Source organism: Lithobates pipiens, unplaced genomic scaffold, assembly GCF_037356315.1.
Source record: "Lithobates pipiens isolate NorthernLeopardFrog02 unplaced genomic scaffold, aLitPip1_a1.2 Scaffold_18, whole genome shotgun sequence".
NCBI classification, from domain to species: Eukaryota; Metazoa; Chordata; class Amphibia; order Anura; family Ranidae; genus Lithobates; species Lithobates pipiens.
The window spans coordinates 83,775,330-83,793,375 of NW_027507758.1; the positions used below are offsets into that span (position 1 = coordinate 83,775,330).

Genomic DNA, 18,046 nt, shown 5'->3' on the forward strand with positions numbered 1-18,046 from the left:
TGTCGCAGGGATTCAGCTGGGCCTGTAACTGTGACTTTGAGAGTGTCCCCTGACAGTCATTCGGGCAACAGGGAGCTGGCAATTTCAGATCTACCTGTAGGTGTCTGGCTCACCTGCTAAAGACTCTCCTCGCTGTCCAGGCCACATCGCCTACTTGCAGGCCACGCCGCCTGCTTGCATCCACCCCTTCTCTCAGTTGAAGTGGCCAAATAAAAGCCCATTTGGGAACATATTATATATAAGAAACACAGACAATAGTAGTTCAAATGAAATAGGAGTTTATGATCTACAAAAAAATTATAAATTATCAGCTACAATTTGCTGCCCAGCCACTGCCCCTCAACCCACAAAATATTCCAGGTATTTCTGCCCTTAATCACAGGCAATTTGTAAGGGCAATCCAGCACGGGAATTTTCAATAACCGTCAGCACGCACACAGCAAGGTAGCTAGCAGCATTCCTCCTTAAAAAATGATGGAGAATACAACAGCACAGGACCACATGGTTTATCTTGTAGCGTGGCAGGTTGATTGGAGTAAAAAACAGCCTGAAATGACTCAATAGGATGCCAAAGGCATTTTCCACCACCCTTACAGAGAGCCTGTAATTGAAGATATTCTGCTCTGGGGTGAGTTTCTCATAGGAAATGGCTTCATCAGATGTTCCAAGAGCAAAGGCCTCATCTACCACAAAAACAAAATTGAGGCCCTCAACATTCTCCTCAGCAGGTGGCAAGGTTAAGGTGCCATTCTGGAGCCGTTTGTAGAACTGCATAATCACTCCTCCATCAGAATTACGGCCGTTCTTCCCAACATCCAAATACAAGAATGTAGTTGGCAGACACTACAGCTAGCATGACTATGCTGCAAAAGACCTTATGATTAAAATAATAGGAGCCAGAGTTGGGTGGTGGTACAATCCAGGCATGCTTGCCATCAATAGCACCACCACAGTTGGGAAAATACCATTGATGATGGAACTGGGCTGCAATGTCGTGCCATTGCTCTGGGTTGGAAGAAAACTGTGGATTAAAAAAATAAAAAATAAATTACTACTTCTGCACATAACATTCAAGCAGATTTGACACAAACATGCTTAGCCAACATAAGGATACACTTGAATAAGTATTTAAAGACAAAAGTGGAAGGTCAACTTATCTGATTCCTCCCCCCGGGTGGTCCATAATGCCGTGTACCCCAGATCGGACAATCTGCCCATGTGTGGGTTCCGGCAAACTTTTTGTTCCCAAAAGTCCAGCGGACTTAGAAAGAAGTCTTGACTCAAAATTGTCCGCTGGACTCAATTCCGCCCGTCTGTGTGCTAGCCCGCCAGACTTTTAAAATCAACGGACTTGCCCACACATGCAGTAAAGTCCAGTTCATTTTGAACGTGGCTCCAGGTAGAGGGAACTAGCGAAGGAAGTGAATGTCGCCGCCTCCATCGGCGAGATTGACACCTCACTAGCCCCATCACCTGGTAAAATCCATAGCAGACCTTATCTGAGCACGCAGTCTGGCCGGTCAGGAAAGGGGGTGGGGACGAGCGAGCGCCCCCCCCCCTCCTGAGCCCTACCAGGCCACGTGCCCTCAGCATGGGGGGGTGCTTTGGGGAAGGGGGGCCTTGGTTTTAAAATACTTTATTAGACAGCTCCGGGGGTCTTCTTCCGTCTTCGGGGGTCTTCTCGCTGGCTTTCGTCATCGCCGCTGTCCAGGAGTCTTCTTCTGACTTCGGGGGTCTTGTGACCAGGCCAACGCTAGTAAAAGAGCTGGAAGAAGAAAGTGGAGGCCCAGCAAGAAGAACCGAAGAGCGGGACAAGACCCCTGAAGTCAGAAGAAGACGCTGAAGTCAGAAGAAGACCCCCGGACAGCGGCGTCGACAAAGGAGAAAGTCCGGGATAAGACCCCCAAAGTCTGGCGTGAAGATGGAAGAAGTCCCCTGTCTAATAAAGTATTTTAAAAACCTGTGTTGTGTTTTTTTATGTACACATTTTCCCCCAGGTGAATGGGTAGGGGTACATCGTACCCCATACTCATTCACATAGGGTAGGGGGCCAGAATTTGGGTGCCCCCTTATTAAATTGGGCTCCCGGATTCTGATAAGCCCCCCGCCTGCAGACCCCGACAACCCTGGCCGTTGGTTGTCGGGGTCTGCAGGCGGGGGGCTTATCAGAAGAGGCCCTTGTCCTCATCAACATGTTCAGGGCACGCAGCCTGGTACGGCTCAGGAGGGGGGTGCTTGCTCGTCCCCACCCCCATTTGTGACCGACCGGGCTGCATGCTCGGATAAGGGTCTGCTGTGGACTTCGGGGGGACCCCATGCTGTTTTTTTCGGAGTAGGGGTTCCCCTTTAAATCTGTATCAGGTGACGGGGCTAGCGAGGTGTCAATCTCGCCGATGGAGGCGGCGACATTCACTTCCTCTGACTTTTCTCCGTGAGTGGGCAAGTTCATTAATTTCAAAAGTCCGGCGGACCCCTGCCATAGTCAGGAGGCAGGTCCGCTTGTTCAGAAAGTACGGCGGACCTCTGCTGCAAAGTCTGGTGGGTTGTCTGCCAGAATAAGTCCGCTGGATAGTCTGATCGTGTGTACATGGCATTAGACAAATTTTAGAGGGGGGTAATGGGTAGATGTTTTGGACAGGTAACCCTCTTCACTTCCATGAGAGCTGTTTGCATAAATAATCAGTGATACTTTGGCCAGCCCCTCCTTACTTACACTATTGGCAGCCCAGTGGACAGGTAAGAAGTGTCATAATCTAAAAATCTGGATATACACTGTCCAAATTGCAGCACATTTTGACATTTTGACATTATGGTTTAACCAATCAATATAATAGGAGACAAAAACTTAATATATTTAAATTTGTAGGTAATCAGGCAGTTCCTTGCCCTACATGGTTTGGTGCATTTATACAAAAACTTAAACACAAAAGAGGGATAGTGTGTATGGGTTTGGCAGCAGAGTATTTGGATCTGTTGACTTAGCATATTGGGGGGTTCAAAATTTGTTTGGGCCCCCAAAAATGGCCTCTTGCACTCTGTCTCAATTTGAGCACAACAGTAACATTTGTACACATTTCAGGGTTGTTTAGGGTAAGCCCCAAAATGTAGCTGACAAAAAAACATTGTTAAGTTACTAGGCTAGGTGTGTATGGGCCCAGGGTTGTATGCTGGGGAGGTTAGTGAAGGAAATAATGCATGTAGGCCAAAAAAGAGCAGGAAAAGCTTACAGGATAAAGGAGGACATTCACAGCATATTACAATATTGAAAACAGAAAGGTATGTGGCACTCACTCAGCTAGGTCAAAAATATAAATTTTGTATTTAAAAAAAATCAATATATCTAAATGTGCAATAAATCTTAAATAGATAGCACTTTCATGACCGTGCTAAACTAGATGATGAAAAATAAAGTGTGCAAAAATTCCAACATGCGCAACAATGTATATGTCACATTGCAATAATAGCTTTCACAGTGCAATATAAAGTGAAAACAATGTTCCAGAGTGATGGAAGTGCATAGATAAAGTCCAGTACAAAAAATCTCCAAATGACAGTTCATATGGGAAAAAGTGCATGTGCAAATTAGTCGACAATAAATTCCACTTTATCTAATTGTTTTCACCATCCGATGTGTGCCACTCATTTGCCCCAACCTCTCACCTCACAAAATTACCCTTTGATGAAGTCACGTGTTTAGTGACGCAACGCGTCAGGGAGGAGTCGGGTGTCATCACTTCCGGATGCGGCCGAGACCGGAAGTTCTTATACTAAGCTGTACTGAGTGTTCTGAATTGTAAGTTACTACTTGTTTTTGTATTAAAGTGTATTGAATTACTACACTATGGAGTCCCCTTCTTTATTGCATGATAACACTCCATTCCATGAGCCTGAAATCCTCCTTGGTCTGGGATTATTGTGGATATCTGTAGGAGCTGATCGATCGCTGAGGATCCAGCGTCTATCCATATAGGGGTCTGACTTGACCTGTAGGGGTCTTCTTGTGAGTTGAGAGGCTGGGGCAAATGAGTGGCGCACATCGGATGGTGAAAGCAATTGGATGAACTGTTATTGTCGACTACTTTGCACATGCACTTTTTCCATATGAACTGTCACTTGGAGATTTTTTTGTAGTGGTCTTTATCTATGCACTTCTATCACTTTGAAACATTGTTTGCACTTTATATTTGCACTCATCTAGTTTAGCACGGTCACGGAAGTGCTATCTATTTAGGATTTATTGTACGTTTAGATATATTGATTTTTTTTTCTTTTTATACCAATTTATATTTTTTTATCTAGCTGAGTCAGCGCCACATACCTTTTGTTTTTTCATTTCATTTTGTTTGTGAACAACTTCCATGTTGGCAGCCACTCTTATTTATTTTCTGGTATAGTGTAGGTTTGTACATTAGTTATCCCCTTTCTTCATATTACAATATTAAAAATTATGTAAGCAACAAATGAATACAATACATTAGCAAACATAAATACATAGAATGTGATCTTAAATGTAAAAACTTACCCTAATATAGTCCTTCTCCGGGACTTGAATGATAGCTGAGTAGGTCTCTGAAATAATGACTCCCAGAGGGAATCTGGCAATGCACTACAAAAAATAAAAACTAGACTTGTACTTTTTACATGCAGTGGTTTGTTGGGTTGCATTTGCTAAGTGCACTGCATTGGGGTGACACGTAAAATGAATGGTGCCGCAAAATGCACCGCTGACCATGAGAGGTACTCAGGCTGTAGAGGTTAAAAAGCCGAACAAGATTTTGAAGAGTTTTAATATGATATACTAAGAGACCCCCTGCTGCTTTTAGTTCTGTCCCTGAATCTATCCATTAGGGATGAGCCGAACACCACCCGGTTTGGTTTGCAGCAGAACATTTGAACATGCAAAAAGTTTGTTTGAACACGCGAACACCGTTAAAGTCTATGGGACATGAACGTGAAAAATCAAAAGTGCTGATTTTAAAGGCTTATATGCAAGTTATTGCCATAAAAAGCATTTGGGGACACAGGTCCTGCCCCAGGCAACATGTATCAATGCAAAAAAAGTCTTAAAAACTGCAGTTTTTTCAGGAGCAGTGATCTTTACGAACGAAGCCTCAGCAACAAGTTGTCTAGCACCAGAAAATTGTAACCTTCCAAGGTCTGTAAATGCATTGCCCAAACCTTTCTTTAAGGCTTCCTGAAGATATTTCATCCTCCGCTCCCTCTGTGAAGGCAGGATGAGTTCTGCAACCTTACCCCTGTAACGTGGATCAAAAAGGGTCACCAGCCAGTAATGATCCCTCTTGATACCACAAATTCTAGGGTCCTTTTGCAGGCTTTGCAGCATGAGGGAGGCCATGCAGTGTAAGTTTGCAGACGCATTTGATTCTGAGTCCTCTGGATCATTAAGGATCACATGATCCATAACAACCTCCTCCCAGCCACATACAACTCCTTGGGTTTATGGGGACTGAAAACCATCCCTTGAAGACTGCTGCTGAGTTTTATAGTTTTATCCTCCACGTCCATGCTGACACAATCCTCCCCCTTCTCTTCTTCCTGATAATACTATCTGGATAAAGGGGACCTTGAGAGGTAAGGAAGTCCTCTTCTTCCTCCTGCTGTTCTGCCTCAAGTGCCCTGTCCATTATTCCACGAAGCGTGTGCTCCAACAGGAAGACAAGAGGGACAGAATCACTGACACATGCATTATCAATGCTCACCATCCTCGTGGCCTCCTCAAATGGTGACAGGACAGTGCATGCATCTGTGGCGAAAAGAAGCCAAGCTCCCCTGCCCCTGTCCTGGTGCCATATTCACACAGGTACACATTGATAACCCTCTGCTGTGTGTGCAGCCGCTGCAGCATTGGCAATGTTGTGTTCCACCTGGTGGTCATGTCGCAAATGAGGCGGTTGGTGGGCAGGTTGCATTTCCTTTGAATGTCAGCCAGCCGAGCACTCATTGTATGACTGGTGGAAATGACCACAGACTTTTCTGGCCTGCCTTAGGAGATCCTGTAAGCCTGGATACCTGCTCAAGAACCACTGCATCACCAAATTCAGGACGGGTGCCAAACATGGAACATGGGTCAAGTGTCCCTGTCAGAGGGCAGAGAGAAGGTTGGTGCCATTGTCGCATAAAACCATTCTTGGCTGAAGCTGGCATGGCATCAACCACCTCTGAGCCTACCCCTGCACAGAATATCTGCTTCAGTGTGGCTCCTGTCCCCTAAGCAGACCAACTCAAGCACCGCATGGCATCTTTTTGCGGAGCACCGCTAATTCAGAGGACAAATCTGCAGAAGAGGCTACAGAGGAAGAAGAAGAGGAGGACATGGAGGAAATAGCTGTGGCAGTATCACCACTAGCATTTTGGAGGTGTGGTGGTGGAACAAGCTCTAACAATACTGAACCCTGTCCTGTATCCTTCCCAGCTGCCAGCAGAGTTACCCAGTCTGCCATGAAGGAAAGGTAACCTCCCAAGCCATGCCTGCTAGACAACAAGTCAGTGGTAATATGCACCTTACTGCTGACCGCCCTTTCCAACAAGGCCAAAACATTGCCTTCCACATGCCGTTAGAGCCGGAATGGCCTTCTATGAAAATAAATGGCTTTTTGGAACCTGCCACTGAGGTACAGCACATTCCACAAATTCACGAAAAGGGGCAGAGTCTACCAGCTGAAAACTGGGGTAGGGAAATTTGTCTGCTAAAATCAGATGGTGGTGTACTGCTAGCAGATTGGCTGCAAGTACTTGGGACACCTATTGCTATACCTTCATTCCTTTCAGTGGAGGTTTTTGAGAGAACTGGATTTATAGTGGGGTTGGAGATCCCAGATGAGGAGCAAGGAAAAGTCTGCCTTTTTCTTTGATGTGGGTCTTTCAAGTGCTGTTGCCAATGGACTGCATGGGAGGTCATCATATGTCTGGTCAAGCATGTGGTGCCCAAGCGGCTGCTGTTCGGGCCGCTTCAAACATAGGTTGCAAACAGCAATGGTGCGATCTGCTGCACACGTGTCAAAAAAGGCCCACACCAAGGAACTTTTCAAAATCAGCAGGGAGTCAGCAGTGCCCTGCACCTGTGGAGCTCTACGGTGTGATGCAGTAGGGTGGCTACCCTTAAGCTGCCCCCTAGAGGACATTCTGCCTCATTGGAGTTGTACTGTCTCCTCCTCCTGCTCCTGCTCTCTTCTATCAGGCACCCAAGTAGAGTCAGTGACCTCATCATCCCCTCCCTCCTCATCACTGGAGCAAACTAAGCAGTATGCTGTAGCTGGGTGAACATGACTGCCAGTTTCTTGTCCTTCTTGGGCACCCCCTTTCTCTAGGCTTGCGTTACTCCCTTCCTCAACCTGGGAACCAACATCAGAGCCTTCAAATCGCTGCGCATCCTCTAGCAGCATATACCCGACACTGTGGTAAAATAGTTCTGGGCAATCCTTGCATGATGGTGGGGCTACAGAAGGAATGACTGTCACAGGAGTCGGTGGAATAGGCCACTTTGGCAGCTGCATATGAAGGCAAACTTCTCTGAGCCTGAGTGACAGAGGAGGAAGAGGATGAGGACGGCTTTGTTATTCACTCCACCAACTCTTCTGCATGATTTGGCTCAATAACATGGCCAGCAGCAGAAAAAAAGGAAAAGCGTACCTTGTAAAAAGCATGCACCATGTCTACGACCAGCACTGTTGACTATAGACACAGAGGCTGCTTGCCCTCTTTTAGTGGCCTGTGAGCATTTGCCTCTTCTTGGTGGCCTTCCAGACATGATGTATATTTTGTTTTGCAACACCACACTACACTGTATTGTGTATTGTGTACTGTGTACACCACCAGAAGTGTAGTAGCAACTGCACTATGGCTGCACTGTATTGTGTACTGTGTACACCACCAGAAGTTTAGTGGTAACTGTACTATGGCTGCACTGTATTGTGTACACCACCAGAAAAGTAGTAGCAACTGCACTAAGGTTGTACTGTATTTTGTACACCACCAGAAAAGTAGTAGTAACTGCACTACGGCTGCACTGTATTGTGTACTGTGTACACCACCAGAAGTGTAGTAGATACAGTACACCACTGAATTCACTGTAGATATAGGCTACACTGGATGCAGAGTATATATATATATATATATATATATATATATATATATATATATATATATATATAAACGAGACTGTATATATATATATATTAGAAATAGTACACCACAGAATGAACTGTAGATATAGGCTACACTGGATGCAGAATAATATCAATATATATCTATATATATATAGATATATATATAGATATATATATATATATATATATATATAAATACACTGCCACTAACTGAATAACCTGCCTGCTTAATATAAATCAAGCTATCTCTCCGTCCACACAAACAACACTACACACTAATCCCCCTGAGCCACGATTGACCAAAGGCACCCTGCCTTTGACCTATTATGGCTCTTTTAGCAGAGGGCGCTGGGATTGGACAAAGCACAGGTTAGGTGCATGCTTTGGCCAATCATCATGCGATGTCGCTCAAGTTCTCATCATTGTAAAAAGTTTTCTGCATTTCATCTGAGGTCAGGCAGATGTAGCACACGGTTTGTGAATTTGTTAAATGTCAGATGAAATTTTACAGCCTAAGTCCCGTTGCCCCACTTTATTCCAGTTTTCGGGTACAGCTCACATACGCTAATTGCCTCTGTATGAGAATATATCCCCTGCTACCCTTTGTCTCCTGATTCACAGCTAAGCTGGAGATAACAGCTGATGAATCTATTTCACATTTAAAGCAGAGGTCCACTTCCTGATTCCCATACACAAGATGGCGGCGGCAGCACCCGAGAGACGATCGAGAGATTGGCTTCGGGTGCCGACATCGCGGGTGCGCTGGGCGGGTAAGTGCCACTATTTTAAAAGTCAGCAGCTGCAGTATTTGTAGCTGCTGGCTTTTAAAAAAAAAAAAACGCGGACTCCCGGCGGACTCGCGCTTTAATAGAACAGAGACTAAAGTGATGACTGTGCTTCTCGAAGCTGCTGGCTGCACTTTGAAGGCAAACTCCTAAGGATAGGCCACACGGCTAATCAATGGCTATAGAAGGAACCACCAGCTGAATAGAGAACAATGGGAAGCTGTTAGCAGTCAATTGTTTTAATGTTCTCATATGCAAAGAATAATGTTCTCTGCATGGTTAAACTTTTCCCTAAAGTCATAGGAAAGTTATTGTTGTGTTATAAAGGGTCAGCCTATTATATTTAAAAGGTAACTCCACTTTCATGGGGAAAATAAAATAGAAAATAAAGAGAAAAATGTAGCGTAAACAATTGCGACACAAGTCGTATTGTAATTGAATGTTTTTAAAAGCTTTCCTTTTCAATCTACAACCACTGTCATTTACTGAAAATGAAATGCAATATGGCTACCTAGAGTTGTTCTCTACACAGAATGTGTACTGAACACATCCCAGAAACATAATTTCCTGCTTGTGTAATTGGCTCATTGATTTTCCCAGAAGTCTGCATTAAGATACAAGTCAGATTTCAGGCATCCCCTGCAAAAAAAATTTTTTTTTGGGTGAGATATTCCCAATAGGAACACGTCTAAAGGGATGCAGACCCAGCAACTTTCCTCATTAGTGCTCTGCAGGTGCCACAGCTGATTGATAATTATGAAACCACTCCCATTCGATTAATTTTCCGACATGGGCACAGAGAAACATACAGGGATTTCTTCAGAATAACAAAAGGTCAGAATATGCAACAAAGTTTGTTATAATCCTTGTAATGTACATAGATCTGTTTTCTCAACAAAAGTGGAGTTACGCTTTAAGTTTGGAGTGGATTTGTGTCAACTGAATTATCCTTTTGTGGATTAGATTAGACCATCATAGGTAGATATGGATGAAGTACACCCCCAAGGGCCAGGTCTACCATAGGGACTTACCGTAAGAAGATTTGACTTTCCTTATATGACTTTCCTGGATGGCAGACATCCTTGGGACACTTGACCAGCCTAAAAGGTAAATAAAGCAAAATGTCAAATCAATAGGCGAGAATGTAATCTGAAAAAAACAGGCAGACATTAGGACAGGCGGCATTCAGGCAGAGTCATAACATAGGCAGAAGATTAAAGTAGGAATCAAAAAGAGTTACATTGGAAGCAAAAGTATCATGCAAAGAGTCAATGGATTAAAAAAAAAACAGAAAAAAAAACTAGAAATCAGTGGATAAGCCAGAGTCATGGGCAAAGAAGCAGTCAAAACCTTCAAAACTCAATATTATAATCAGGTTGAAATGGCTTAAAAGGAACCAAAAAGCCCTCACTAACCAGCCTAAAGTACAGTAGAGCCTTCTTAAAATCGAAAGTGTTGGTGAGTTCTAGACCTCAGTATAGATGGCTCCAATTTTGAAACAGCAACAGCTCTTTGGAGACTGGTGGGCCTGGATGAAGTGCCACAAGTATTATTAAAAGTCAAGTTCATTTTTGAAGTTAGAATATTTTCGAAAAGTATGTGTTTCACACAGTGGCGGCTGGTGAAGTTTTAGGATGGGGGGCACAAGACCCCACCCCTAAAGATGTGGCTCCTCCCACTTCTCACAAGCCGCGCCCCTTATAGTATCCACATCATATACCAGGCTGCACATTATACACGGGGCTCTAGTAAAGCAACCTGTAAATCGCACACATGTCTGCATTCTGCAACCTGTAAATTGCACATATCTGCATTCTGTAAATCGCACATCACTACATTCTGAAACCTGTATATCGCACATATCTGCAACCTGTACATCGCACATATGTCATAACGTCATTTCCTGGAGTGACGTCGGAAGCACTGCCCATTAGAACTGAAAGTGCAAGTCTAGGACACTGTGCCGGAAGCTGTGGCACGATCGACCGCTCCACAGAGCCAGTTTTTTGGGGCAAATGAAGCGCCGCGTCTGCAATCTCGTGATTGCATAGATGTGGCGCTTCCCATATTGCACTGCGCCAGGACACAGTGCACATAAAGACATTTAATTTAATTTAACATGCTTAAATATATACAGTATATATATATATATATATATATATATATATATATATATATATATTTGTTTTATAAATTCTTTTTATTTGTTTTAAAAGAAAAGTTACAAAACAGAGCCTTGGGGCATTCCCCGGCTCGAATAATACAAAACAGTAGGTAAGGCATAACAACCTAAAAACTACCTAACCCAAAGAACATACATCAAACCAACCCCGTAGCTTGCTTCTAAAATTGACAGGAGTAATATATTTCCCAGTTATCAACTTAAGCTTAGTGATGCACTACAGGCAGTCTACAAAACAAAGGCCTGTGAGTGGGTATCGATCTGACACTTGGGCAGCACAGATGCCACCCCAAACAAAGCTTATTAGAGAGTTGTCTACTGAATAGATTGGGTTGACAATCCAACAGGGTTTTCCTGCTCCACAGTTGTTGTCTCAGACTCTAACCATATATTCCAAACCTTCTGAAACTTCTGAGGGCATCCCCGGATAGAATATGCTTCCTTGTACAAGGGTACTGCAAGGTTAACCAATGACTTCCATGCACTCAGGGTGAGGGCTGCCGTGGGGGCTCTCCACCGGAGCACGACAAGTTTCCTTACATAGAAGAGCAACAATCCCAGTAATGTACGGACTGCCCGCGAGGGAACCAAAGCATCCACTAAACCAAGCAGACACATCTCCATTGTCTGAGGTATAGGGATCATTGTTAGCTCAGTAATAAAAGAGAGGACTACTGACCAGTAGTGTTGCACCTCGGGGCAAGACCAAATCATATGAATGTACCCCGCCAAATCCGCCCGACAGTGCCAGCACTGCGACGTAGAGTCAGGGTATACATATTTAACATTTTTTTTTAACTATTTTTTTTTTTGTGGGCGCCCCCTATGGACGGGCCGCTACTGGTTTCACAGGCTTCAACAGTCCTCCTTCATTGAGGTGTATAAAGATACGAAGAGTAAAAAAGCTGAAGAATAACAGATCGCCTTAAAAAAAACACCTTTTCCAATGTACTGTAAATGCTTGTTCAAGTTATACCGATGACCGAAAGGTACCTTTGCAGGGTATCAACAATTCATTTTCAGAATAACTTGCTCTGGACCAGTTTTTTTAATCTCTTTGTATCTTCATAAGCCCAGATAAAAGGGGAACTGTTGAAGTCCTCAAAATGCATTGAATATATGCTGATCTACATGTAGTGCCACCCCTGTAAGGGCCGCTGGAAGATGACTATCCCCAAAGCATACCCTGGCCCTGCAAGCCTTCCAACACCTCTGACACCCTGGGTTTGGACATAGTTCAAAGTCAGACTGTAGCAAAGCAAATTAGTATTTTACTAAGGATTCCTAAGTCAGCAGAGAGAAAGTAGTATTAATGCAGATATCTTTTGAATTTCAAAGTTTAGTATTAGCAAGTATACTGAGGATATACAATGCAAGGGAACTCACAATAAATCAACAGTAATAACAGGGCTTGAGTCCTGCGGGAACGCGTGGGAATGGCGTCCCTGCACTTTTTTCACAGCAGGAACGCCGTTCCCTTTGCAGACTAGAGCCGCCCGAGCCGATCCTTTACTAAGCGCCGATGTCCAGCATCGCCGCATAGTGAAGGACATAAGGACACAGTGCAGGAAGGAAGTCGGCAGCCGCATCTGCCGATGCCCAGTCTGTAGATCCGGCCGCTGCTGCCCACAGCTACTGAGGTGTGTGAGCGGTGCCGGAGTGATCTCCAGCCTTGTTTGCTGCGCCGGAGTCTGGGAGGGGGGACGTGTCTGACAAGGGGAAATCCCGCCCACTGCCCCACCATGCAGTTTGACATGCCGCCCAGACTCTGAAGAGGGGCAGCCAGAAGCCGAGGACACTATTGTAAGGGGAGAATGGGGAGAAGTGTATGGGGGTGAAAGGCTGTGCGGTCTCCCCATGCTGTGTTTGGATGACTGGTGGCAGCCTACTCTGCTGGAACTTGTAGTGCCCTAGACTGTGGGTGGACTGAGGAATCCTCAGTCCCCCACAGAGGGCACTATAAGTCCCAGCAGAGTAGGCTGCCATTCTTAAGTCCCCTATAATCCAGGGCACTACAAGTCCCAGCATATCAGGCTGCTCTTACAGAACAGGAGAAGGAGATGGGAGGGGGATTTGTACTGGAAGAGGAGAGAAGGAGGCGGTTTGAGATGGGGGAGGATTTGTGATGAGAGGGGGGATTTTTGCTGGGAGGGGGAGATGGGGGAGGTTTTTTTTTCTAAGAGGGGTAATATATGCTGGGAGGGGGAGGATTTGTACTGGGAGAGAAGAGAAGGAGGCACAGGTTTGAGATGGGGGGGGGGGGGATTTTTGCTGAGAGGGGGAATTTTTTTGCTGGGAGGGGGAGAGGGGGGATGATTTTTGCTAAGAGGGGGGAATTTATGCTGGGAGGGGGAGATGAGAGAGGATTTGTGATGAGAGAGAGAATTTATGCCGAGAAGGGGAGATGAGAGGATTTGTGATAAAAGGGAGAATTTATGCTGGGATGGGGAGATGGGGGAGGATGTGTCCGAGGAAAGGAGGTGAAGGCAAGGGTTTGTGCTGAGAAGGGGAATTAGTCCTGGAAGGGGTTATATGAGGGTCAGGATTTGTGCTGAAAGGTGGGATTTTTGCTGCTAGGGGGAGACGGAGGGGACAGGGGTCTGTGCTGAGAGGGGGGATTGGAAGTAAGAGAATTTGTGGATTTATGTTGTAGGTGGGATATGGGGAGTGAGTATTTGTGCTGAGGGGGAGGTATTTGTGCTAGAAGGGGGCATATGGGGGTGAGGAGTTTGCCCTGGGCACTGGATGATCTTGTCCCAGCATTGGCACACTCTACAAATTGCAAAGGCAGAGCTGTGAAGAGAGAGGGCCAGGTGCCGACGTGAGGACTGGATTGGAAGTTGCTGCAGCCTGTACTGATGCGGTGGCGACTATGGCGGCCAGGAACGGCAGACTCGTGAGTACCTAGTGGCTCTGCTGAGTGAAGTGACACACACACCCACACACACACACGTGTTTCTTTGGTAAGATAGCCCCCACAGCTAGCTTAGGTGTATAGAGTGGCAGTCGGAGGAATAGTGTCCCATCATTTTTTTTTTTTGGTGGGTGAGTGGATCTTGGGTGGGAGTTCCCACACTTTTTTCCCCAGGACTTGACCCCTGAGTAATAACCAATAGGCCTTGCAAGGACCTATGAACCCAGGGATAAAAGGGAGAAGAAAGGCCTTCTATATCTGACCACTCCCTTATAATTTCGATGCCACTGGCCCAAAAATAAAAAAATAAACAGCACAAATTAAAAGACAACAAGTTGTGTAAAGAACTGAGTTCTTTATGTGTGTGTGTGTGGGGGGGGGGGGGGGGGGGGGAGTAGGGTTGCCACCTTTTCTTCAAGTCAAACCCGAACACTTTAACGGCGAGCAGCAATTTATTTATTTATTTTTTATATTATAAACAATATATATATTTTGCTATTAAATAACATTTCTAATCATATGAAATTAATAACAAGAGTCCCCCTTTACATCAGAGTCCGCAGAGTTCCCCTTTTACATCTGAACTCGCAGAGTTCCCATCCACTGTAAGGGGGGGGGGGGTCTCTGCAGACTCTGATGGAAAGGAGAACTCTGGGGACTCTGACATAAGGGATCCTCGGGGAACCCAGATTTAAGGAGGAACACTGAGAACTCTGATGTATGGAGAGGAAACACTGTGGCCTCTGGTGTAAATGGGAAATCTGATTTAAGGGGTGCTCTGAGAACCCTGATATACCTTTGTGTACTCTCTCAGAGGCAGGAGAGAGAAGGGGGGAGACTTCAGACACAGACTGGGATGGATGGTGAGCTCACTCACCCCTTGGCAATCAGCACCTCTCATCCAGATGTATCTGAGGCTGCTGGACTTCAAATTTCCAGCCCCCACTTTTCTTTTCTGAAGTACAGCGCCAGGGATTGGAGTGTGGGCAGATACAGAGGGGTAGGGGGTGGGGGGGGGGGAGAGGTGCAGATCGAGCCCTCTCTCCTCTCCCGTCTGTGTGTGTGTTTGGGGGGGTTGTTAGTGCTGGCTTTGGGCAGCGTGAAAGAATGTAACAATCACTCTCAGCTTAGACAACTGCAGCCAGCAACCCTGCTGGGAAGCCATAGTCCAGTCTGAATAATGTGTCCGGGTTTCAGGCAGTCTGAAACCCGGACGCATGGTTCCAAAACCCGAACTGTCCGGGTGAATCCTGGACAGGTGGCAACCCTAGGGGGGAGTCATTGTAGCATAGCTGTTTAGAATCCTTATCTAGCTCAACAAGAGCCCAGAGAGGTTGCTGTGCAATAACAACCAGTAATAGTAGATAGCATATACAAGGTGTTTCCTGCTAGAACCTTTTGTGTAAAGAGATGGGGTAAAGGTGCCTGTAAGATTTACTCAGGGTGGACTTCTGCCCACCTACCACACCTGATGATACCGAGGCTCAAGGGAATAGGATGTCCCAGAGCAGGCTCTTGAAGAATCTGCAACTAGTGAAGGGTGCCTGGCCGTGCACATGGTGAGGAAATGGATTCAGCTGGGTCTGTAACGGTGGCGATGAGAGTGTCCCCTGACAGTTACTCGAGCGACAGGGAGCTGGCGATTTCGCATTCGCCTGTAGGTGGCTGGCTCACTTGCTGAAGACTCTCCCCACCATCCAGGCCGCATCGCCTACTTGCAGGCTGCGCCGCCTGCTTGCATCCCCCGCCCCCCCCTCAGCTGAAGCCCGTGGTCCCAAGAGGAAGGGCTCCTCCCAAGACCAGGCTATATATCTCCTCACCCAGCATTCTTCTCTCTCCAGCCAGCTGAAACGTGTAGTCTACAGCAGCATTGGGTCCATGGAAATCCCAGCTCTCTGGACCACATGTCCCACGACACCTGCTTTCAGTAGTGGTCTCTCTCTCTCTCTATGCCTTCAGGAAATGATGTCACAATGCCCAGGCTGAACACTAGAGGCAAACAAACACAAGGCAGTCTTTGTTAAAGAATGTCCCACAATGACACAGGCAGACTAGCCAGTGCCTGGCTACATCCAAAGCTTGCTTCCACTACACACTGCAAAAATACGGGTTTTATTCCTCATGTTAGGCTACTGAGCAGTGCCATGCAAACATTCCTTTATGGCCATGGGGCCATTTGAACATCCACAACCTCTGGTCTACAGTATAGATAGAGCCAAGCAATATGGAACAAATACTGTATTACCAAGATGTAAATCCACATCATCATAATATTCTGGCTTTATTGTCATGAGGTCCCCAGTCCGTACTTCACAGAGCCCTATTTTTCATACCCAACATTACAGTGTCTAACAAGCCTGAGACTTAGTTTGTATAAGAATAAGACTATAATCCCTGTATTACTGAAGTTCTAAGTTTACACAATGGAAAAACATTTGCCTAATGAGAACACAGTTGCCATACAATTGCCCGCCCTCAGTGAATCAGTAAAATAAGTGTCACATACAGTAAGTGTCACATTTAAAATAAATCTGCCAAACCTGGGAAGTTTAAACTGAGCATATGAAGAATTGCAGAAGTATCAGTACCAGTCAACCCATATATAAAAGGTAAAATATATAAAGAAAGCAAAAAATTGCAACTGCTCCGATTGTTTTATAAACTAGCAAAAGGAAAGGTGCACAAGGGCAGGGCAAGCCACAACACGCTACAAAAATCTCCCGATGCCGCATACACACGATCGGAATTCTCGTCGGAAAAAGCTCTGATGGTTTTCCTGACGGGATTCCGACGGAATTCGGCTCAAGCTGTCTTGCCCACACACGGTCAGATCAAATTCCGATCGTTTATAATGCGGTGACTTTTAACATGTACGACGGGACTAGAAAAAGGAAGTTCAGTAACCAGTAGCCAATAGCTTCTGTCTCGTAGTTGAATGTGAGCATGCGTGATTTTTGGCGTGTCGGAATTGCATACACACGATCGGAATTACCAATAGAAAGTTTTTTCCTCAGGAAAATTGAGAACATGCTATCAATTTTTGGCTGGCGGAAATTCGGACAGCTAAATTCCGATGGAGCATACACACGGTCGCATTTTCCAGTGAAAAGCTCTCATCGGTCTTTTTATGGCCAGAATTCCGATCGTGTGTACGCGGCATAACACTCCATCCAGCTTATAATCAGCACAAAAGTCTATTTAAAATGTTTGTTTATGATGCATACAAGGCCACGTGTATACAGGCATATTAAGATACTCCCATCTGCGCTGAATGTTTCTGTTAGGAGGTGGGAGAAAAATCCAGTGTAAAAAGTGATAATTTTGGTGCAAAATTATGCAGTTTATGCACGTTTTTGGGAATATGGTGTTAAGATGTGTATGAGCATACAATTTATTCGAAGACTTCATGCACATAGGCACATTTGCCCATATAGTGTACAGTGCCTTAAAAAGGTATTCATACCCCTTGACATTTTCCACATTTTGTCATGTTACAACCAAAAACGTAAATGTATTTTATTGGGGTTTTTATGTGATAGACCAACACAAAGTGGCACATAATTGTGAAGTGAAAGGAAAATGATAAATGTTCAAGTCAATACTTTGTAGAACCAGCTTTCGCTGCAAAAAGAAAAAAAAGGAATTCAAAGAAAACCTGTGGTTGGACTTTAAAGGCACAACAAACACTGGGAGTACAAACAATTATTTAACATTTCTTGAAAAGTACATAGAGTGTAAAGACCAGAGACATGGAAGAAATAATAAAAATCACATATACAGATATGATAAAAATCACATATACAGATATTGCAAAGAAGAGAAGGATCTCACTATCTTGCAGGAGGATCACGTAAATACATGTTAGTCAATCAGTGATTGGACAGAAAAAGTTTCCAATAAAGAAAAACATATTAAAAAACTCAGGGGCAACGCAGCTGAATACTGCCGAAACCTATAGAGGCCACCTGTGAGCTGATCATCAAAATCTTATTAAACGGGGGATATTAGATGGGAGATGTTGTGTGCCATGGACCATGAT

The 18,046-nt window shown here is 45.0% G+C and overlaps 1 long non-coding RNA gene across 2 annotated transcripts in view; it reads right to left on the reverse strand.

Annotated features, from left to right (window-relative positions):
* Positions 1–261: 261 nt before the first annotated feature.
* Positions 262–18,046, reverse strand: part of LOC143987259 (uncharacterized) — a 74,763-nt gene continuing 56,978 nt past the window's right edge. For both annotated transcript variants that reach the window (XR_013276618.1, XR_013276617.1), the window contains exons 2-3: positions 9,943–10,011; positions 262–1,021 (exon numbers count right to left, since the gene is read on the reverse strand). This is a non-coding gene — a long non-coding RNA (uncharacterized LOC143987259). The remainder of the gene's footprint in view (positions 1,022–9,942; positions 10,012–18,046) is intronic.